The sequence below is a fragment of the Gymnodraco acuticeps genome, unplaced genomic scaffold (assembly GCF_902827175.1).
Source record: "Gymnodraco acuticeps unplaced genomic scaffold, fGymAcu1.1, whole genome shotgun sequence".
Lineage (NCBI taxonomy): Eukaryota > Metazoa > Chordata > Actinopteri > Perciformes > Bathydraconidae > Gymnodraco > Gymnodraco acuticeps.
Window position 1 is genome coordinate 420,248 of NW_022992344.1, and position 21,490 is coordinate 441,737.

The window sequence follows — 21,490 nt, forward strand, 5'->3', positions numbered from 1 at the left end:
AGAGACTTTTTTCAAAGTCTGTGCACCTACCAAAGAGACCCAAGTCTAAACCATGGTATCTCTTCAGCTAGTCTTGACCAATCATAAATGTACGGGCAACGCTCTGTGTATGGGCGGTGGTGGCGAAGTCCATAGGGACTTGGCTTGGCAACTGGAAGGTCACCAGTTCAAGTCCCGGAAAGACCAAGTGCTACCGAGGTGTCCCTGAGCAAGGCACCGTTCCCTACACTGCTCCCCGGGCGCCGTACATAATGGCTCCTAACACTAGGATGGGTCAAATGCAGAGAAACCGTTTTGTTACATGGTACCTGTACTGTGTATTGACAATAAGTTGAATCTATCTATTACAAATTTATTGACGCACAAGGTTCGCGGCTCTTTCCAGAAATAGTGGTTACGCTTTGCTGCCTATAATTTCTATGACGTGACGGAGTCCTTGTCCAAGTGAAAATATATATTTTGCTCTCTCATAATAAATAGTTCAACTTAGAAGTTGTCTGTCTTTCCTGGAATTTTGATGGGCTTTTACATTTACTAACAAGAACAGACACACCATTTAGAAATACCATCTGTTAGTACATTTCCACATGCTCATTGTAGGAATACAACGCTTATTGTCAAAAGGGCCTTATTTCTGTTTTAATCTGCCTGGTCGGTTTTAAATTAGCATTGAAAGAACATTTTTAGCATATTGCCATGATAGCATAATGCCTAATGGTTTGAGTAAATTAGCTTTTATGTTGCATTCAGAATTCCCAACTTGACCAATGAACCCTAATGATAAAAAATTCCTCAACACTTATGTCTCAATGTAATAATGCAAGTCTGATCCTATAACATTACATTTAAATGTGTGTGCATGGGTGGCAGGATAGTAATGAGTCACTGGAGGCTTTTTGAACCAGAGGCAAAACATTATAATTATGTGAGCTGCAACAAATATGGGGATTAAATGTCTAGTTGTGGGGAACTATGTATTATTTATTTATGTATTCATTAAATGATCTTAGTCGTAAAAAGTTGGAAAATGAAAACATTTACATATTATTGAAACAGGCATGCTCGAGGCTCTGCCTAGACACACTGGTGTTTTGAGCTAAATGTTAGCATGACCTAACGCTTACATAATGATAAAAGACTGATGTTAAGCAGGCAATGTTTACTATCTTAATTACGCACGTTAGCATTTGGCCTCAAAACAAAAATTGGATAAGGCCAAATGTTGACCCTATGATGGTGCGACTGAAGTTATATGAATGTTGTTTACCAAATGTCATTATGATTTATCCAAAAGTTGTCAAGACATCTTAATAATTGTCGGAAATATCAACCTCATTGTAAACATTTATTGGGGGGATTTCGCATCTGGGGACAATGAATGTCATGATTATATTACCAAGTCAACGCGATGTGTGACATTTTCTAAATTAAAATATTTTCCTTACGGAGCGTCCACACAGCAGCGTGCGTTGACGCTTGGAGGTGGGCGTATCTGAAGCTTGGGGATTTTTTGCGAGCGACGCGACCAACCAATCACATGAATCTCCCGCCCCCGACATACAAAGCAATAGCAATGTTAAAACGAAGTAAACTGGATATAAAATCACCAAACAGGCGAAAACCTACCAGTTTCATCCACTGTCTCTGCCACCTCCCTCCATGCCTCGCTCCTCCGGTTTGTATCCCGGTAGATGAACAGAGACTGATCACACAGCACCGGGTGATTCACTACCGCTATAATGAATTTTCCCTCCATTTTTTGGAATATGAGGAAATGACCTGCGTAGTCTCTCCCAGCATACACGCGGTTTGATTGGCTAGCGCTTGTACTGGCAGATTTGCATAAACAGGATTTAATTGGCTGACGCCTCCGTCGAGGCGTCAACAGTTGAACATTGCTCAACTTTTGAAGCCAGCAACGCTCCACGTCGCTTCCCAAAATGCAGTTCGGCTAAAAGTGACGTCACCCCATTCAAAGTGAATGGGCAGAAGCGTTGGAAGCTTCAACGCACGCCGCTGTGTGGACGGGCCGTTATAGCTCTACTGGTAGAGATGGCAGCCCATGCCACATTTGCCACATGTCGTCCTCTCTGTCTCCAAATTTAAATACTGTATCTTTCTGCACTAAAAGGCTATTACAATCTAGTCACATATTTTAAATAATTATGTTCATATAAACACCAATATCAATATATCATTGCATCAAAGAGAAATCAGACCAATACTTTTGTTTTCTATCCCAAATTTCCTGTGAGAACATTGCAAGACTATATCTGAAAAAGGCATTGAAGCGCTCACTGTGCAGCTCACAACTCAGACATGAAAGACCAAGGTACTCCACCTACTGTAGGTATACATTTGCAAGGCATTTCCTTCCAGAAGTTCTTTCATTCTTTTGCAAGATTTTATTATCCTGCTGAAATGTATAGAAGGAAGGACTACACTTGATCGGGCCGAGTAATTCCTCTCAGCTTCCAATTAGTCACTTTATACTGAGACTGCTTTGTTTTCCACAATACTCCTCACCCCACATGACCAATTATCTCTTCTTACTCTTTCTCGCTCACTAGCCCTTTTTACATGAAAATATTTGTAATGCGCATTTTGAACTTCAAACAAAAAACTGTATAATAATGGCAAAATTCCATAAAACGTTCTTAGTGGCTGAAAAAAAGCTTGCTTTAAAGCTCACTTGAGGGAATTTCTGCCTATGTTGAAAAAGAGTCAATGTGCTAAATGCTAATATGGAGACGGTCCTGCTCAATTTACCAAAGACTGGGCATAGCGAAAACTAAACTCACATGACTGATGAGCTTACCAAATATATATTAAAGGTCCCATGTCATGGCCATTTCTACTGATCATAATTCCATTGTTGAGGTATACTAAAGTAGATTTATACTGTGCATTCTTCCAAAATCGCATTGGTTTCTCATACAGCATCTCTGTATAGTATGTGTATTCACTCTGTCCTAAACGGCTTGTTGGAGCTCTTGCCCCCCCCTCCCTATGAGCCCAGTGGCCGTCTACGAGACAGCGAGACACAGCTAAACCCAGCCCGAACACACACACACACACGCAGCCTGGCTGGGAGTTTGTGTGTGTGTTTTGCTCACACACACGACTCACAGCCTCGCCGCATCCCGCCGTCTCAGGGAGGAGAAATTGGTGGAGTTGCAGCTGAGAAAAGATTGTGTGTGTGTGAGGAAGTCCACGGATTGATCAATTTGGACTAATCCACAGACTTAACGTAACGTTTCCGCGGACGTAACGTAACGACTCCACTGATCGGTCCATTTGGACTAATGGGTCCATTTGGGTATGGGCACGTCACTGTACCCAGGAAGAAAAAGATAAATCTCCAACGAGGCGTTCTGGGGCAGCTAGACAGGTATTTTCTGTGTTAGAGTTTTACTCGCTACAGCAGGGGTGGGCAATTATTTTTTACAAGGGGCCACTTCAGAAACTCGAGCTTTGTTGGGGGGCCGAATCAAAATAAGTTGAACTTAATTCTGCTCAATATACATTTTCTCCCATTATAGAATGCAGTATATTACATATTTTTATGAGCTGTTACTGGTAATCAAAAGAATAAGAATGTTCCCTTACAATAAATATATGAAATTGTGGAGAGGGCCAAATAGGAAAATACTCCTATAGAGGTAATAAACAGTAAAAACAATAATTGAATCAGTATTTAATTACATTTTTGACATGCTAATCTTCACAAACCAATACTGAAAAGGTGTTTTACAGTATGTTAAAGATAAGAAATTAATCAGCTTTATACAAAAATAAATGAGTGCTTTTGATTTTAGTTTTTCAGTTAATTTTAATTGTTCAGTGAGAAAAATCCAGTCGGTCTTGGGCTTGAACAAGTGCACGGAAATCTGGTTCAATGTCTGAGGTGGATATGCGAAGGACAGCTGAGAGGTGATCATCAGTGATAGAGGATCTGTATCTGGATTTGTTGAACTTCATCACTGAGAATGTGTAGGTAGATCCAAAGAGGACCATCATCTTCTGAGCACGTCTCCTCATGTGTGGAAAGTTCTCCTCTTTCAGGGAAGAGTAAAACTCAGGCAGTGAGACTGACCTAAAGTGCTCTGACAGAAGTGTGTCAGACTGTAGGTCAATGAGTTCAAGCTAAACATCACTGGGTGCTTCATCCACATTGCATGTAAATGGGGAAAAGATCATGTTAATTTCATTCTCAACTGTTTTGAAGTCTTTAAATCGCCTTGAAAACTCACCATGCAGTGCTTCTAACATGGATGAGTACCTCTGGAGGTGATCAGCTGATGGTGTGGCTTCCTTCAGTGTTGGCATGTGCATGAGAATGTTGTCCTCCATTTGGCTTGAGAGAAGCTGCAGCTTTCTCATGAAAGCCTTCACTGCACTGTACATGTCATGCACATAAGGCCCTTGCCTTGCAGTTTGACATTTAGTTCACTCATTAGTGCAGTCACATCTACAGCAAAACCAAGGTCTGCCATCCAGTCTACATCTGAAAGCTGTGGGATGTCGTTTCCTTTCTTCACACAGAAGTCTTGAATCTCTTCTCTCAGGTCCCATACTCTTTTCAGCACTTTGCCCAGGCTGAGCCACCTGACAGCTGCATGGTAGAGTCTGTCATGATGTTCAGTCTCACTTTCCTCAAAGTGCAACAAACTGTCTGTGATTCAATGCTCTTGCCCTGATGAAGTTAACTATTTTAGTTACAACATCAACAACATGGTTAATTTTTAACACTGACTTACACAACACTTCCTGATGTATAATACAATGCAAAAATGCCAATTTCTGCTCAGGGTTAATTTCTGTCACTTTATCCTGCATTCTCGTCAATAGTCCAACATTTTTCCCTGTCAGATTTGGACAACCATCCGTTGTCAAGCCTGCCAGCTTGTCCCATTTCAGTCCCAACTTTTCCACACATGCATTTACCTTTAAATCACTCCCTGTTGTTGTCCCTTTCATTGACTGCATGGCTGCCAGCTCCTCCGTGATTTTGAAGTCCGTAGTTATCCCACGTAGGAAGATGAGTAGCTGGGCAGTGTCACGTAAAATCGCAGCTCTCATCCAAAGCCAAGGAAAAAAAGTCAAAGTTGACCGCTCTGTTCTGCAGCTGAAGCTTCGATGTCCTCAATCCTCCTCGTAACAGTGCGTCGGGAGAGGGGCACTTTCTCAAATGCCTCCTTTTTCTCCGGGCATATTAGTGCGACAGAGTCCATCAAACACTCCTTAATGAACTCTCCGTCCGTAAACGGTTTACTTTTTTTTGCAATTTTGTGGGATAAGACATAACTCGTCTTGACAGCTGCATCTCTGGATGTGGAATGTTTTGTGAAAAGTTGTTGTTGGCTTTGCAGCTTAGCTAGCAAAGCATCCAACTCCTTTGCCCGCTCTTCCTCAGACAGGTTCTTGTATTTATCTGCGTGTTTGGTAGCATAGTGGCGACTCAAATTGTACTCCTTCAACACAGCGACCCGCGCACCACAAATTAAACACACAGCTTTACCTTTCACTTCTGTAAATAAATACTTAGCGGTCCATGTCTTGTTGAAAAGGCGGCATTCAGTATCGATCTTTCTTCTTTTGCCGTTTGCGGACATTTCGAGGACTAGCCGGCCAGCATCACTCGTGTTCACGGCACACGCGATTACTTAAATAAAAAAAAAAACAGCAGCACCCTTTTCAAAAATAAAAGCAACACAGTTAGAAACGTATTTACGCCATGCAAGCAATACAGCTGTGTTGCTTTTATTTTGAAAAGGTTGCTGTTTTTTTTAATTATGTTATAATTTATGATCAACCTCACGTGGGCCGGCCAACAGGCCGGATGTGGCCCACGGGCCGTAAAATGCCCAGTACTGCGCTACAGGGTGTACTTTGAGGGTTTGTGACTTTGCAGAACGTTTACATGCATAAAAACCTTCATAACACACAAGGAGACAGGTAATAACCGGAAAAGCATGACATGGGACCTTTAATACTTTATGTATGTTGTTATTTTGAAAACATCCGTTCATTTTGCCTTCATAGAACATTGGATGGTCAATAAATCTTGCTTTGTTTCCTGTAAAATTATTGAACTTAAAGGCGGAAGGTAGGGCAGTGAAAACTGAGGGCAACGTTATTAAGTTCATAACAGCATTTCTATGAACTGTGTTAGAAATTAAAATGTTTTGATGGCAATGTTTTGATGGCATAATGTAGCTTAAACATACCGTCAGTTTAAATGCTGTCTTATACTGAAAAACCAGAAGTTCTCGCGCACAATGTCTGATGTAAGGCTTTTATTCTGAAAAATCTTCATCTCCGGTTAGCATTTAGCATGTGGCTAATATTCCTTTCCCTCTCGAGGTGAATTTCGAAGTGAAATGACATGGAGTGATGCACACCGAAACCTACTGATTTTAACACTACAACTATAGACGTCGAGATATTATTATTGCTGAATATTAAATGAAGGTACAGTTTATTTGAATACGTTTTTGTTTACAGACGTGGGTAGCATGTGACAACATCCGGAACAACCGGAAACCAAACTGCCGTGAAGTATTTCCTGTAATTTTAGAGTATTAATTACAGCGTTTAAAAAGTATTAAATGAAAAGCCATGAAAGAGAAAATGAGGAGAAAAGGCGTTTTTAGTTATATATTGAATGTACAATGTCTGAATCCTCTGTTATGCGCAACAACGGACATTAAATACGTGGAGGGCCGGCCCCCAGCAGCGCCAACCGGCCCACAGGGAGGAGCCAGCAGAGGATATTTAACAGCTGGAAAGGTGGAGCTCGCCCCTTTACTTCCCTCAGAGCCCGAGAACACAGCTGTTGCTCTCACCACTGAACCATCTTCTGCTTGTAACATTACCGCACCTTTTATTAATTAAAGTACCCATTTTAACCTTCTCAGAGACTCAATTAGTCTCCTTTTTTAAAGCTTCTCTCCTGGAGTGGAGTGTACCAGCTGGGCGTAAGCTGGGCGTAACTCTACGTCCGACGTAGAACCGAAGGTTAAGACCAAACTAAAGTTATGACTAGTGCACCACTTAGACTTAAGCCCTGTATGGAGCAGGCGTAAATCGGAAAGAGAGACTAGTATCCATAGTAACGTAAAACAGGCAAGAAGGAAAATAACTATGGCAGTGCGTCTTGTTTACATGTTGTAACAACGAAAGGGCATTAAGACGAGAGAGTCGTCCGTGATCGAACAAACCCACTGGATAACGAGGTTTCGTTTCGGCAGACAAGCCCTTTTTGATTTAATCGAGGAGATCTCCCCTCAACAACAGAACGGATCAGACAGAAACGCTGCGCTCTCCCCAACCTTGCAGGTGCTGATTGCGCTCAGATTTTACTTTAATACTGTGGGAGACATGATTAATGTTCATCGCACAACTGCATGTCGGGCTAATAGACGTTTCCTTGGCTCTCCAGCGGCGCCTTAGGAATTAAATTCACTTACCAACACAAGAAGAAGCAGCAAAATCCTCCTGGCATCCGTGAAGATATCGGTGGACGAGTTAACCACAATCACATAATAAACAACATATAGCCTTGTATATTTGTAATATGAACGCTGTTTTTTTGCAATTGCATTTCAATAAGCTCCCATTGTGACCACATATTTTCATTAGGCCGTTTTATAGCCTATTTTATTCAAAAAACACACACACGAACATTAGATAACATTTGGAGAACTATTAACATGACATTGAGATAAAAACAAGTACAACAAATATGATTAGAGAATGGTGAATGACAAATTGTCTTCTTCAGTGATTATTTGCTGATTGCAGCTACGACCGAGACTAGTCAGGCTTGGTGCACTCGGTGTAAATTTGAATCACTAAGTCGGACGTGGCTAAGCCTTAAGACCTACTTTTTTACGCCCAGCTGGTGCACTCCACTCCTGGACGCGAGTATAACGAACACAGTTAACAACTGACTGACCCCAAATAATAAAGAACAGCAAGGGCAGTAACAGTGGGGCTGGATAGGAGAAAGTGGTTAATAGACGTTTAGTGTGACCACCAGCTAATAACAAACCAAGGTAACACACGCCCACCTTATCACCTGGATCTCCTCCTAGAGCACCAGTGTGTTTTCTCAAACAAAACATCTCGCAGAATGGCGTGGAGTGTGGCAGTTTATTTGCATTTAAAGCTACAGACAGAAAATCAGCACTTTGGAAACAGGGCTGAAACTGAGGGGTCTAGGCATGCTACAATGATCTGTTGGGTATTTCTGTATATATGTGACCTACTCTATCGAAATCAGCCGCATTGTCCCGAAGACACATTTTGAGTTGTATACACTGTTGAAAAGAGGAGATTCTTAGCTTTCAAATGATATCAGGATTGTTTTTGTTCTCCAAATATTAAGCGAAATATGTCACATTATATAATGACTGTCACCGAGTCATCATTTTGAGAAAAAGGCCTTCAAAGTTTCCTCTTCTCTGGAATCCATCGATCTGATTGATTATTAGCGGAGCAAATGATCAAAGTAGTATGAAGGGAACATATTTTTGTGTGTGGTGTGTGTGTGTGTGTGTGTGTGTGTGTGTGTGTGTGGTGTGTGTGTGTGGTGTGTGTGTGTGTGTGTGGTGTGTGTGTGGTGTGTGTGTTGTGTGTGTGTGTGTGTGTTGTGTGTGTGTGTGTGTGTGTGTGTGTGTGTGTGTGTGTGTGTGACGTTAAATTACTCCGTTCTCCGCTTGTAATTATGCCGTTACAAGCTTCAAAGTTGTATTGGTAAAATGTTTGTTTTTACATGCCTATAGTGTGTTGGTAAAATGTTTGAAATAAATCTGCCCCAGTTGGAGTCAAATGTTACCTATGTTTCTGTTTTTTTTTATTGTGCAAGTACACTTACACACAATGACCTACAGTGTGGTTTTATTGTATAGTGCGTTGGTACAGTTACATACACACAGCTACACTTACACATACACACCTACACATACCCACACAGCTACACACACCTACACTTACACATACACACCTACACTTACACCTACATTTACACACACTCACAAAAATATATTGAAAAAAAAATTATTTAAAAAAATATTTTTATTTTTTTTTGGGTGGAATGAATACCTATAGTGATGATTCAATGTAATACAATGATTTTTATAGTCTGGTACCTGAAAAAGGTCAAATGGCACTGATGGAACCAAATGTGCCCAAATGTGCCCAAATGTGCCCAAAGCTTATTCCGCCTGGACTTTATTTTCATAAACCTCTCTAAAAACGTCAAATGTCACTTGTTTTGCCTCAATCTTGATACAGGGTACAGGGTATATGTTATACTTTGGATTCCTAAAGCTTTTAGGCTACTAACCCATCATTCAAGGTTGGTCTTCACTATAAGTAATGGGTTTTCTTTAGGCGGAGACAGGAATTTACATTTTTTTGCTATGTTCCATCTGAATTTATTCTGACACTTCTACATCCAACTCACAGATGTAACCTTGCTCTGATAATAACAATTATGCATATAAACCTTTTAGAAGTGAAGTTATAGTCATTTGTTCTGGGAATGTCATTTTCGAGCCTGAAACCTGAAAAACAGGCTCGGGGTTTAACAGGTTAACTGAATTTAACTAACCATTTAAATCCAAGAGTTATAGTCAAGACCCTTCAATGAACCATGTATTGCTTCAGTCCAACCTTATTAAATGGAGGTAATCAGTATATCTGATTATGGTAACCATTTATATTCACTTTACAGGACATTGATGGGATCAGAGACAATGTCGTTGGCCAGCCTCACTTTGTAATGATGGTAGGCTGATTCATAGAGTTTGACCTACAATCTTTGAGCAGATTTGTATTTGTTGAAGAAGAAACACTTGTATTATGTACAAGTGTACATTTATAGAGCACTCACAATCACAGTTGAGTAACTTGAGAACAAAAAACTACACATGTATCATCAAGTCATTCTTGAGGGTATGCAACTTGGGCGACAATTTACCATCTTCCAGACCAAGTAAAACCTTCTGAGTAAACTCGAAAGTGTTTGTCAGTCCTTTGGGATAGCTGAGGTGTAGTGCATAAATTAGTCCAAACATTATCAGGAATGCATCTGCAAGTCTGGGGAGGCTGACCACAATGTCATTTTTAATGACAACAGAGATGGTCACAGGCTGGTATTGCACTTGACTTGTGCCATTGTCACTGATGACTGTAAGGAGGGCCACTGCAACATCTCCAAGCTCTGGCTCGAACTCTTCCTAAATGAATAAAAGAGAGATAATAATCACAAACTATTCCATTGAGTCTACAAATATCAGAGTTTAATTATTTTGTCAAACCTATTTTTATGATTGTTTCAATTTGAGTTTATTTTTATTTTGACAAATCATCTCTCCTGTTCAATTTAGTACTGCAGGTCCAGCACAAAGTATATCCTAGTCATGAACTAGAAGATTCTACAAACCATTTTTTTTTTCTGAGGTCAGATAGCAAGGTAAGGGTTACTTGTAAAAGTAGTACAAAGGTAATACAAATTTAAATTAAAACACACATAACTACACAGTACCTTATTATATATTGAAAAAGCAATACCACCAAGTCTCACACAAATTTGAAATTAAAAGAGAGAATTGTGTGTTTTTCTCATTGCTATTGTTTGCTGCTGTGACAAAATCTAATTTCCCCCGGGATAAATAAAGTATTTAAAATAAAGCTGTTTTGTTTTATACAGTAACTTTGTGCAAATAATTTGTTTCTGTGAATCTGCTGACGCAACCTCTGGCTAATGTTAGCTAACATGTGTGTATCTGGCTAACATCAACACTCTCTTTCACATGTTTAATCTCAAAATATTTAAATAACAGAAAAAGTGAAGAAATATGAATATTGCACTTACAGTGAGACCAATGATGCTGATTACCACCGAAAATTAAGAGCGAAGATCCACCTTACTTACTTACATTAGAAATTAGTACAGTTCAATGTATATGTTTAAGTGAAGCTTACTTAATCCGCCAAATAGTTCAAGTTAAGCTAACTTTAGCAAGCTGAATAGCGAACTCGATTGAGGGATAATAATAATTGCAGGGGACAATCATTTCAGAGGAGCGTACCTATGTTAATGTACGTTACAGTCGCCATCCTGTAGTGTTCAGAAGATGAAGCACTCACGGCATTTCGTGTTATAGTCACGAAATATAATCTATTGATTCGACACAGAGCGATTTTGAAAGCAATGTATTTCTACTGGTAGTATGTTTCGTGCCTAAACCAAATGTGACTTGATCTATCGAAATCAGTCACATTGACCCGAAGACACATTTTCGTTTGTATTACTGGTCTGGGGGAAGCTCGCAAGTGTGTTTGTGTATTTTTGCGTTTGTGTACCGGGGAAACACTCACAAGAAACACTGGCTGTAGTTATGCTTGCTGTGATGTTACATTAGTCCGTTCTCTGCTTGTAATTATGCCATTACAATCTTCAAAGTTGTATTTATCATCTGAATTTGCCGAAACAAGTTTAATTTTCTGAAAGCCAAGACTCTGTTTATTTGAAGACAGATGAAAACAAACTGTCTTTTATATAAAATTGAAGTATTATACAAGTAAAACGATAGTTACGGCTGTAACTACGGTTCTGAGTCCCGGATGACTGCCAGAGACGGTGCTTTTAGCACTGAATATGTCCATCGCACGCATGCGCAGTTCGAGTATCTAATAACAACAAAGTCACCTGTGACCCACGTGACTACGGCTACATAGGCCGGCGTCACTAGTGGATCGGTTCCCAGAATCTTCTCGCGAGCACACAAGAAATATGAGTGACCGGAAACTCTGGCGGTCATCCGGGACTCATAGAACCGTAGTTACAGCCGTAACTATCGTTCTATTTCGTCGCTACTGACCGCCAGAGGCGGTGCTTTTAGCACTGGATGACTATACCAACCATGTCATGAAGAATCCGAAACACTTGCTTACCTAGCTGGAAGCAGCCGAGCTCGGCAACAGGACCACGCCCAAAGGATGGGGAGTGGCGACATTGACCCGGTAGAACCTGGAGAATTTGCCAGACGATGCCCACGACGCCGCAGCCCAGATGGTCTCCAGGGACACCCCTCTCAGGGCAGCCCAAGACGTTGAGATGCTCCTTGTAGAGTGACATCTCACCCCTGATGGTGGGGGGCGGCCACTGGCTTGGAGAGAGCACAGCCCCTTCTCATGCCGCCATGGCAAATGAAGAGCTGCTCTGACTGTCGTATATGGGCCGTAGCACCAATATACGCCTCTAGGGCACGCACAGGGCACAGCAACTCAGGCGTGCCGTTCTCCTGTGGGACGTTAAAGCGCGCCAGCTGGATAGGCCGATTGGAGTGGGCTAGTGGAAGCACCTTGGGCAGATACGCCACGTTTGGCCAGAGGGCAACACCCGAGCCATCGGAGTTCCACCTCAGGCATGTATCGCTCACGGAGAGGGCATGTAGCTCTCCAACTCGTTTCCCTGAGGTCACGGAAAGCAGAAATGCTGCCTTTAAGGACAGCCACTAAAGCTCCATCTGGGCCAGGGGCTCGAAGGGAGGAGATGATAGGGCATCCGGCAGCAGGGGCAGGTCCCAAGCCGGAGCCCTCGGGGTGCTAGGGGGATGCTGACGTAAAGCCTCTCTCAGGAAGAGGGACACCGACCTGTGGCACCGTCGACCCGAATATGTCGGGCAGAAATAGCAGCCACATAAATTCAGAGTGGAGTGAGAACGCCCACTGTCTAGAAGGGACTGCCGTCTGGGCAACAGCGTACCTGCTGTCCCAAGGAACACGCACATTCTTGCCCCCCAGTAGGGGTAGAAAGTGCGTGAGTGCAAGCTGCACAGCTCGAAGCTCTAGCACGTTGGCATGGTGTGCACCCTCCTGGGTGGTCCTGCCCTGCCGTAATGCACCCCACCCTGAGAGACCTGCACCTATGGTGACGGTCTCCTGGCGGGATGGGATGGCGCCCATGGGCACGCCCATCAGGAGATAGGCCCCTCCAGTGTGACCAAGAGTCGAGGCAACGCTGCGACACCCTGACTTCCCTGTGCCTGTGCCACTTGGCGTCCAAGTGAAGGCTCTTCAGCCACATCTGCATGGGGCGCAACGCCAGCGGGCCCAAGGGCCCAATGGCCGAGGCAGCCTGCCCAAGGGCCGAAGGAACTGAATATAAGGCAACATGTTGCCCGGCCCACGTGGAAGTAGGCATCCCTCAATTCCACGGCTGTGCATGTGCTGTGGTCAGCATATAGAGTGGCAGCACCTTCAAGAATCTGTTGATTCCTCTGAGGTCCAAGATCAGGCGAAATTCGCCGACTTTCTTGCTCACGAGAAAGTACGCCGAGTAGAACCCCCTGGGCTAAGCAGAGGGTCTACTGGCTCGATTGCGTCCTTGGACAGAAGGACAGACAACTCTTGAGCCAGAGCTAGGGCCTCTGCCGGATCGCTGACGACTGTCATTTTGGCCCGGCCGAAGGCTAGGGGCCGGAACTGCGGTTCGTACCCCTGGGTTAAGGTGAAAACCACCCAAGGGTCGGAAGTACAGACAGCCCAGTAACTGAGCTGCTGCTGGGAAAGCAGCCGATGACCGTCCCCGAGAGTCTCGGGGACGGTCGTAGGCCAGACCTGGCGACGAGTCTGCACCAATAAGGACATAACTCGTCCCCATTCCCTAGACATTAGGGCAAAGGCTTACAGTGATGCATCACTGAGGCCCAGCAAAGAAGGCTCAGCCGGCGCCTGCTGCAGAGAGGTAGAGAAAGCCAGTATCAGATGTGTGCCGCTGTGTCGTAGGCCCTACAGAGCAGCTCGTTTGTGACCCTGCACTGAGGCCGAGGGCACCTGGCATCAGGAGCCCGAATCGGGGAGGCCATGGCAGGCTCAATGGATGGCAAGCGACCCAGCCCCACCCTCGCCGGATCCTGCCTGGCAGCAGAGTGGGAGAGGGCCCTGGTGTCTCTCCAGCCTGCATGGAGCTCCCTCAGGTACTCCTCTGAAGGAGGAACAGTGGGAGTGAAAAGGGGCAGGGTTATGCCTGAAAAAGGCGCTAGCCTGAGCCGAGTCGGCCTGTGGAACCTGAAGCTGCAAGCGTACCAGGGCTGCACGAATAATGGCCGCCATGAAGGCGGCCTCCGTGCCCTGCAGAGAGCTCTGAGCAGAGGAGTAGGAAGCCTCCTCGGGGGTGAGCGGGGCCCCGCCCTCCCCCTTCATAGAAGAGGTTTGTCCGGAGCCGCTAGCGACATGGCATCCTCAAGTAGAGGTGTGGCAACCGAAGGAGGGCCAAGCGGCAAGCTAGTAGCCCCCGCACCGGCCCCTGGCTGAAGGGCCAACAGAAGCGACTTCGTCTGCTCCATGACGGCAGCTAACCGACCCACCTTAGAGGACAGCCTGTTTCTAGCCCTCTACCTGGGGGGTGAACCCATAGCCATCCCTCCATCAAGTCGCCGGGAACGGTCAGACTGAGCTGGAGGAAGTTGTGACGAGGAGAGGTGCCACCTCTGCGACTCTAGCCACTCTGAGCGCCCGAGGCATGAATCTACAGCTCATGCAGGCGCTTTGCGTGAGACCCTCCCTCAAATGCTCGAGGCCAAGGCAGAGGGGGGCAGCGGTCATGGCCGTCCTCGGGCTCAAGAGAAGCCATACAGGCGCTACATGAATGAGCCAGTCTATAGGTAGCCGGATGCAGCGTAGCCGGGAGTGGGCGCGAGAACACAGCCTTCCCCAGCTACCTGCTGAACGGAAATAGTAGAGCAATGCTCCGACTCGCCGAAAACAAAGAGGGATGTAACTACACCCACGTTACCGGCAGAGGGAGCGGGAGCGAGAGCACTGCCTTCACCTAGCTGGATTAAATAAAGACGTTTAACAGGACAGCTTAGCCGGGCGGCTGCTGCTAGAATCAAGCAACACGTCTACCAGGAGCGGGGGCGAGAACACTGCCTTCACTGGTTGAGTTCATAACGAATGCCAGGTGCAGCGTACCCGGGAGCGGGTGCGAGAACACAGCCTTCACCGGCTACCTGCTGAACGGAAAGAGTAGAGCAATGCTCCTACTTGCCAAACACAGAGAGGGATGTAACTACACCCACGTTACCGGCAGAGGGAGCGGGAGCGAGAGCACTGCCTTCACCTAGCTGGATTAAATAAAGAAGCTTAACGGGGCAGCTTAGCCAGGCGGCTGCTGCTAAGAATCAAGCAGCACGTCTACCAGGAGCGGGGGCGAAAAACACTGCCTTCACTGGATGAGTTAAACAACGAAGCTCAACAGAACACGCCAGATGTTAGCCAAGCGGCCGCTGCTAACAATCAGAGCAATACGTTACAGGGAGCGGGAGCGAGAGCACTGCCTTCACCAGCTGAGTTTAAATAAAGAAGCTTTAACAAAACATGCAAGATGTTAGCCATGCGGCTGCTGCTAACAATCAAAACAATACGTTTACCGGGAGCGGGAGCGAGAGCACTGCCTTCACCAGCTGAGTTTAAATAAAGAAGCTGTAACAAAACATGCAAGATGTTAGCCAAGCGGCTGCTGCTAACAATCAAAACAATACGTTACCGGGAGCGGGAGCGAGAGCACTGCCTTCACCAGCCGAGTTAATAATGAAGCTTAACAGTACACGCAAGACGTTAGCCAAGCGGCTGCTGCTAACAATCAAGCGAGATCAAGTCAAACACAAATGTTTAAGACCAGACAACTAGCTTCTAAAGAAGAGAACAGCACAGAGCCGTAGTTACAGCAGTAACCATGGCCAGTGCTTACACGGCATAGAACCGTAGTTACAGTAGTAACTATGGCCAGTACTTACACGGCTTAGAACCGTAGTTACAGTAGTAACTGTGGCCAGTACTTACACGGCTTGGAACCGTAGTCACAGTAGTAACTATGGCCGGTGCCTAAAAGTGTCAGCCAACGGCTGCACCCTAGATAATATAATATTGGGAGGATGAAATCCTCTTTAATGGCCACACATGCAGAGCACACAGCACCAGTGTTGTGCTAGTTACTGAAAACCAGTAACTAGTTACCATTACTAGTTACTTCATGTCAAAAGTAACTCAGTTACTTTACTAGTTACTTACACCCAAAAGTAATGCGTTACTTGAAAAAATGTTTCTCATTAATGCCCTTATAGCCTTCATTTCAGTACTGTTATTGCATTGGAGAATAATACAATCTGTTGATCAACTTGACATGCATTATATGCAATCTGGATTGCATCGATATTAGCTGGCTCTCCATTTTTGTATATTCTTTCTCCAGGTAGTTGGAAAAAGTTTTCCGTCCCATATGCCGTGTGCCGCCCGGACATGCTATCATGCTAACTAGCTCCCTGAAAGCGGGTGACTCCACTGTAGCAATAGCCTGCATGTGTTCTACAACATACCGTGCAATGGCTTTATCGACTTTTCCCTGGCTAGCAGTCCCTTGGTTAAAATCCAGCCGCTGTTGCTTAGGTGGGGGCGTCGGCTGAGTCTCTGTGGTCTTAGCTACTAGCTTCGTCCCAGCATGTTGTTTTTGCAGATGTTTTAAGATATTTTAATTACTGGTTTGGGCAGTAGATAGGATCTTTGACCCGCCAAGACACAACTTACATTTAACAGAAACGTTCTTTTCTTTGTGCTCGACAAAAGTGAAATAGTGAGAATATCTTCAGGTGGAGAAACTAGACTTGAGCTCCGCCGCCGCCATGATAGTCTTGTTAGTAAACAACACAAACACGCCCACAGCCCGTCTCCGCATGTGACACAGGAAGTATCTAAGTACATTTACTCAAGTACTTAAGTACAGTTCTCATCTCTGTTCGCCTGGCTGTTGACTATATAAAAAAACGAACGCAGTAACGGAGTAACGCACCATATAGTAACGGTAACTGCGTTACTGAATTAAAAAAGTAATGCGTTAGAGTACTAGTTACTACCAAAAGTAACGGCGTTACAGTAACGCGCTACTGCAATCAAGACCATATGTTACCGGGAGCGGGAGCGAGAGCACTGCCCTCACCGGCTGAGTTAAATAATGAAGCTTAACAGTACATGCAAGGTGTTAGCCAAGCGGCTGCTGCTAACAATCAAGCAACCAAGTCAAAACACAATTTTAAGACCAGATAATTAGCTTCTATGGAATAGAACAGCCCGCATAAAACCGTAGGCCATGGTCACAGTAGTAACCATGGCCAGTGCTTACATGGCCTAGGACCGTAGTTACAGTAGTAACTATGGCCAGTACTTACCTTACTCTCTGCATCTAAACAAAAAACGGGCAAAATATGGCACACTGGGCTTTCCATACTAAATTGAATGAGAGACACAGCTAAAGCTGGGACTCAAATGCTAATGATAGCTCGGGCACAACGCCACAAGCAGAACTTTCAAAAGAGCATAATAAGGGCAACTTTATGGGAGAGGAAGCGGGAACACTGTCGTCACCAGAAAGTCTAAGCCAAACAATAAATAAGACAGCAATCAGGACAACTTAGCTGGGAGAGGGTGCGGGGACACAGCCATCACCACCAACAAGTTGACACAAACCTGTCCGTCGAGGCTCTGCACAGCCGGCCACAGCTCCTGGAGGACGCGTTAACAACCCGTAGCTCCGACTGTCAGTCGCAAAGCTGCACGCGGCCAGCTGCTTGCAGAGAAATCCCTCAGATCAAACGTTCAAACCTGAACGCTGTAGGCTACAAGAATGTAGCCGCGGTACTCTCGCGAAGCGAGAAGATGAAAAGGAACCGATCCACTAGTGACGCCGGCCTATGTAGCCGTAGTCACGTGGGTCACAGGTGACTTTGTTGTTATTAGGTACTCGAACTGCGCATGCGTGCGATGGACATATCCAGTGCTAAAAGCACCGCATCTGGCGGTCAGTAGGGACGAAATAGAAGTACATTTTGCTTTAATCCCATGTAATTGTAGAATGAACACAGTCTTCCTTTGAAGATGTATAAGACAGGTGTCTTGAGTAGTCAAAATTACCTACAAATAATTGTACACATTTGTAAATATTATTTTCCACTTGTTACCATTGTGAGTCTATTTTTATGCAACTCTGCGTGATTTTGTGGCTACAATTCAGGCTAATACGCTACCAGAGGTGGAATAAGTACTCAGATATTGTACTTGAGTATAAGTACTCAGATCTTGTAGTGAAAGTATAAGTACTCAGATATTGTACTTGAGTAAAAGTATAAGTACTCAGATCTTGTAGTGAAAGTATAAATACTCAGATCTTGTACTTGAGTAAAAGTAGAAGTACTCAGATCTTGTACTTGAGTACAAGTAGAAATACCAGAGTGTAGGAATACTCTGTTACAGTAAAAGTCCTGCATTCAAAATGTTCCTCAAGTAAAAGTAGAAAAGTGTTATCATCAAAATATAGTTGAAGTAGCGACAGTAAAAGTAGTCATTGTGCAGATTGGTCCATGTCAGAATAATATATATGATGTGTTTTATAATGATTGATCATGAAAGTGTTCTCAAAGCTGGTGAAGGTGCAGCTAGTTTGAATTACTTAGTATACTGCAGGGTAGCTTGTGGATTTACTCCAGGTGGAACTAAAGTCTGATTTAACACTTGATTATATTTCACATCATTCATCCAGATCTGTAAAGTAACTGAAGGTATTAAATACATGTAGTAGAGTAAAAGTACACCATTTACCTCTGACTTATGTTTACTGCCAACCTAAAAGTACCTACAAAATAGTAATCAATAATGTATTGAAAAGATATTTGGCTGATTGTTTTATATTGGCTCAGCCAGGTTATATGGGATGCCCAGTCTACTTACAGGTCACTCATTTTGAAATATTAAACTTAATAATAATAATAATAATATATTTTATTTCTATAGCGCTTTTCTTGAACCCAAAGACGCTTTACATTTGGGAGGGAGGGTAGACAAACAAAGCCAAAAAGAAACAAAACAAAACAGAAAAAAACTTAGTTTTATATAGCATAAAGAACATCTGATTTAATGTGAGGTAGGGAAATAATCATTTGAGTATAAGTATGTGTATATAAATATGTAATTTACAACAGCTGTAAGATGCTTGAAAAGCTTGAAAATGCAAGAAAAGTGCTTGGATTTGACTTTGGAAAAGGTGTAAGAACCCTGTATCTATGATTACTATATGCCTTACATTCATAATTTCAGCCGGAGGGAGGGGGAGCTGCGCTGTGGAAGAGCAGGGTGCGAGTGAGAGGTGCCTGTCATCTTCCCTTTACAAGTTTAAAAAAATGTATTTATCGTGTGATGTTGGAAATAAAAGTTTCATATTCTGAAAGCCAAGACTTTGTTTATTTAAAATCAAACAAAACACCGAACAACTATTTTTTTTACGCAAATCCACGTTTACTTTTATGTCAACAGGTGAAGAGGTGAGTGGAAACAGGTGTGCCTCGTCTGCTACTGGGAGGAGCCAGCCAACTCCCTGTCACACACAAGCGGCAAACTCTGGGGAACAGCCGGGAAGCCAATACGGAAGTGCCAAACACTGCAGTTCATACATGGGCCGCTAGGGACTGGCTGCAGAAAGGAGCAATTTCCATAGACCCCCATGTTAAAATGCCCAACTTTACAGCAGAAAAAAACATGTTTCTACCCATGGATGCAATAAATATTATTATCGATATAGTTAGATTCCACCTTCATGATTATGAATCTGTGAGTGAATTGTTTTCTAACACGACCCTTTTATTTATATTAGGTCTTAAAGTTTTTGCATAAATTAGGGCGTGGTCACTTTGATGGACAGTACATGCCTCACTGTCAGCTAACAGCAACTTGTCCACTCTGCAAGGCTACAACCATAGAGGCGACAACGTTAGTTAGTCATAGCACTGTACTTGACCCTTTAGCTTTAGCCGTGTTCGTGGTGATTGTGCCTTTTAGAGAATATTGTTACAAATACCAGACAATTAAAATGTCGTGCTGTGCGCTTGAATGTACTAACAGAACTTCCAAGAAGTCTAAAATGATAATATTATACATGTTAACCCCGTTCGCAGGTGTTTGTGTGCTTGGTAGCTTAGCTTGTTACTTATTAGCCAGCTAAGGACGTAACCCTTTATGCATACATATACATTTTAGTTTATGATTCAGCCTTGGGTAAGACTTTTATAGTCTATGGCTATGACGCCCATAATGCTAAACGTGAGCAAGTGTTAATAGGGGACCCAATTATCCCAGTGGTGGCCGCCGGAACTAACGGAGCCGCAGGGGGCTAGCTCCAGCCGGCGTCCCGGAGCTAGCCCACTGCGGCTCCGTTAGGTCCGGGCGGTGGAGTCCGTCTTTTCTCAACGTGTGAATGACAAGCATTAAGAATAACAAAATATAGATAATTCTCTTGCAGATTGTCTCATTTGATTATGAATGTAACGTTTATATAGGGGAACTACACTGTTAGCAGTAACTTGGTATGCATGTATTTCATGTTAGCTTAGCTTCTTAGCCTGAGCTAGCTCTGTTTACTTCCAGTTCGGAGGCAGCAGGTCCCGCCTCGGCTCCGCCTCTTTGCCCTTATTTGGAGCAGGCGGGATTAGACTCTGACGTTGCTGTCAAGCCGTTAGTGGCCGACTCCGCCTACTAAGGGCTTCACGGCAACTCTGCAGAATCCTATGGGTGACGTCACGGACACTACGTCCATTTATATATATACAGTCTATGGTCACACACCAGCCCTGCAGAGGAAAACAGAGAAGGGAAGGGGGAGATAGAAGAAAACACAAACAAAGCACAAAACTAAACAGAATCATCACACCTTTTATTGGTTCAAGGTTTAGAAGCAGATTATATCCTTAAAGCCTTACTAAAACAATTGTTTTTTCTCTCACCATACTCATCTGGAACCTTTGAATTACAGTTATTCCATAACTGTGATCATCTAAAAGGAACTTTGATCTGCAATGATCCCAGGATAATAGATCACAAGTACTTGCATCCACTATCAAGGTTGAGCCGCTCTGACGTTAAACTATAACACCTGCTTTAAAGCCAAAAATTCTCCAACTTGGTGTAAATATAATAAGCCACAGAGCCACCTAACTGGCTTTTAACAGGGCTTGGTAGCACCGTCTCAAGGAGAAAATTGTATTTTCACACGTTTATTGGCACACAGTGTGGAAACCGTCTTCAAATTCACACTATTCAGCTATGTACATATCATCCTCAATTTACACATACACGTTCAGAATAGGTTATAATAAAATACTTAGGTGGCTGGGTAATGCTCAAGCCCCCCACTCTCTGGGTGTTTCTCAAACTTGAGTAAAGCTGCTCCAGAGCCACTATTTCAAGCATACTACATCATCGAGTGCTGCCGAAGTACTGTTCCAATGTCCAGCATACTTGGAATTCTACCGAGCCCGACGTACTTAGTTTGGAGAAATTTCGAGGCTGCACATGTGTAGACTCCGGTCTTAAAATCCCCACAATGCTTTGCGCAATGACCAATTTCCCCAAATCTGTGGTGGAAAATGTAAGA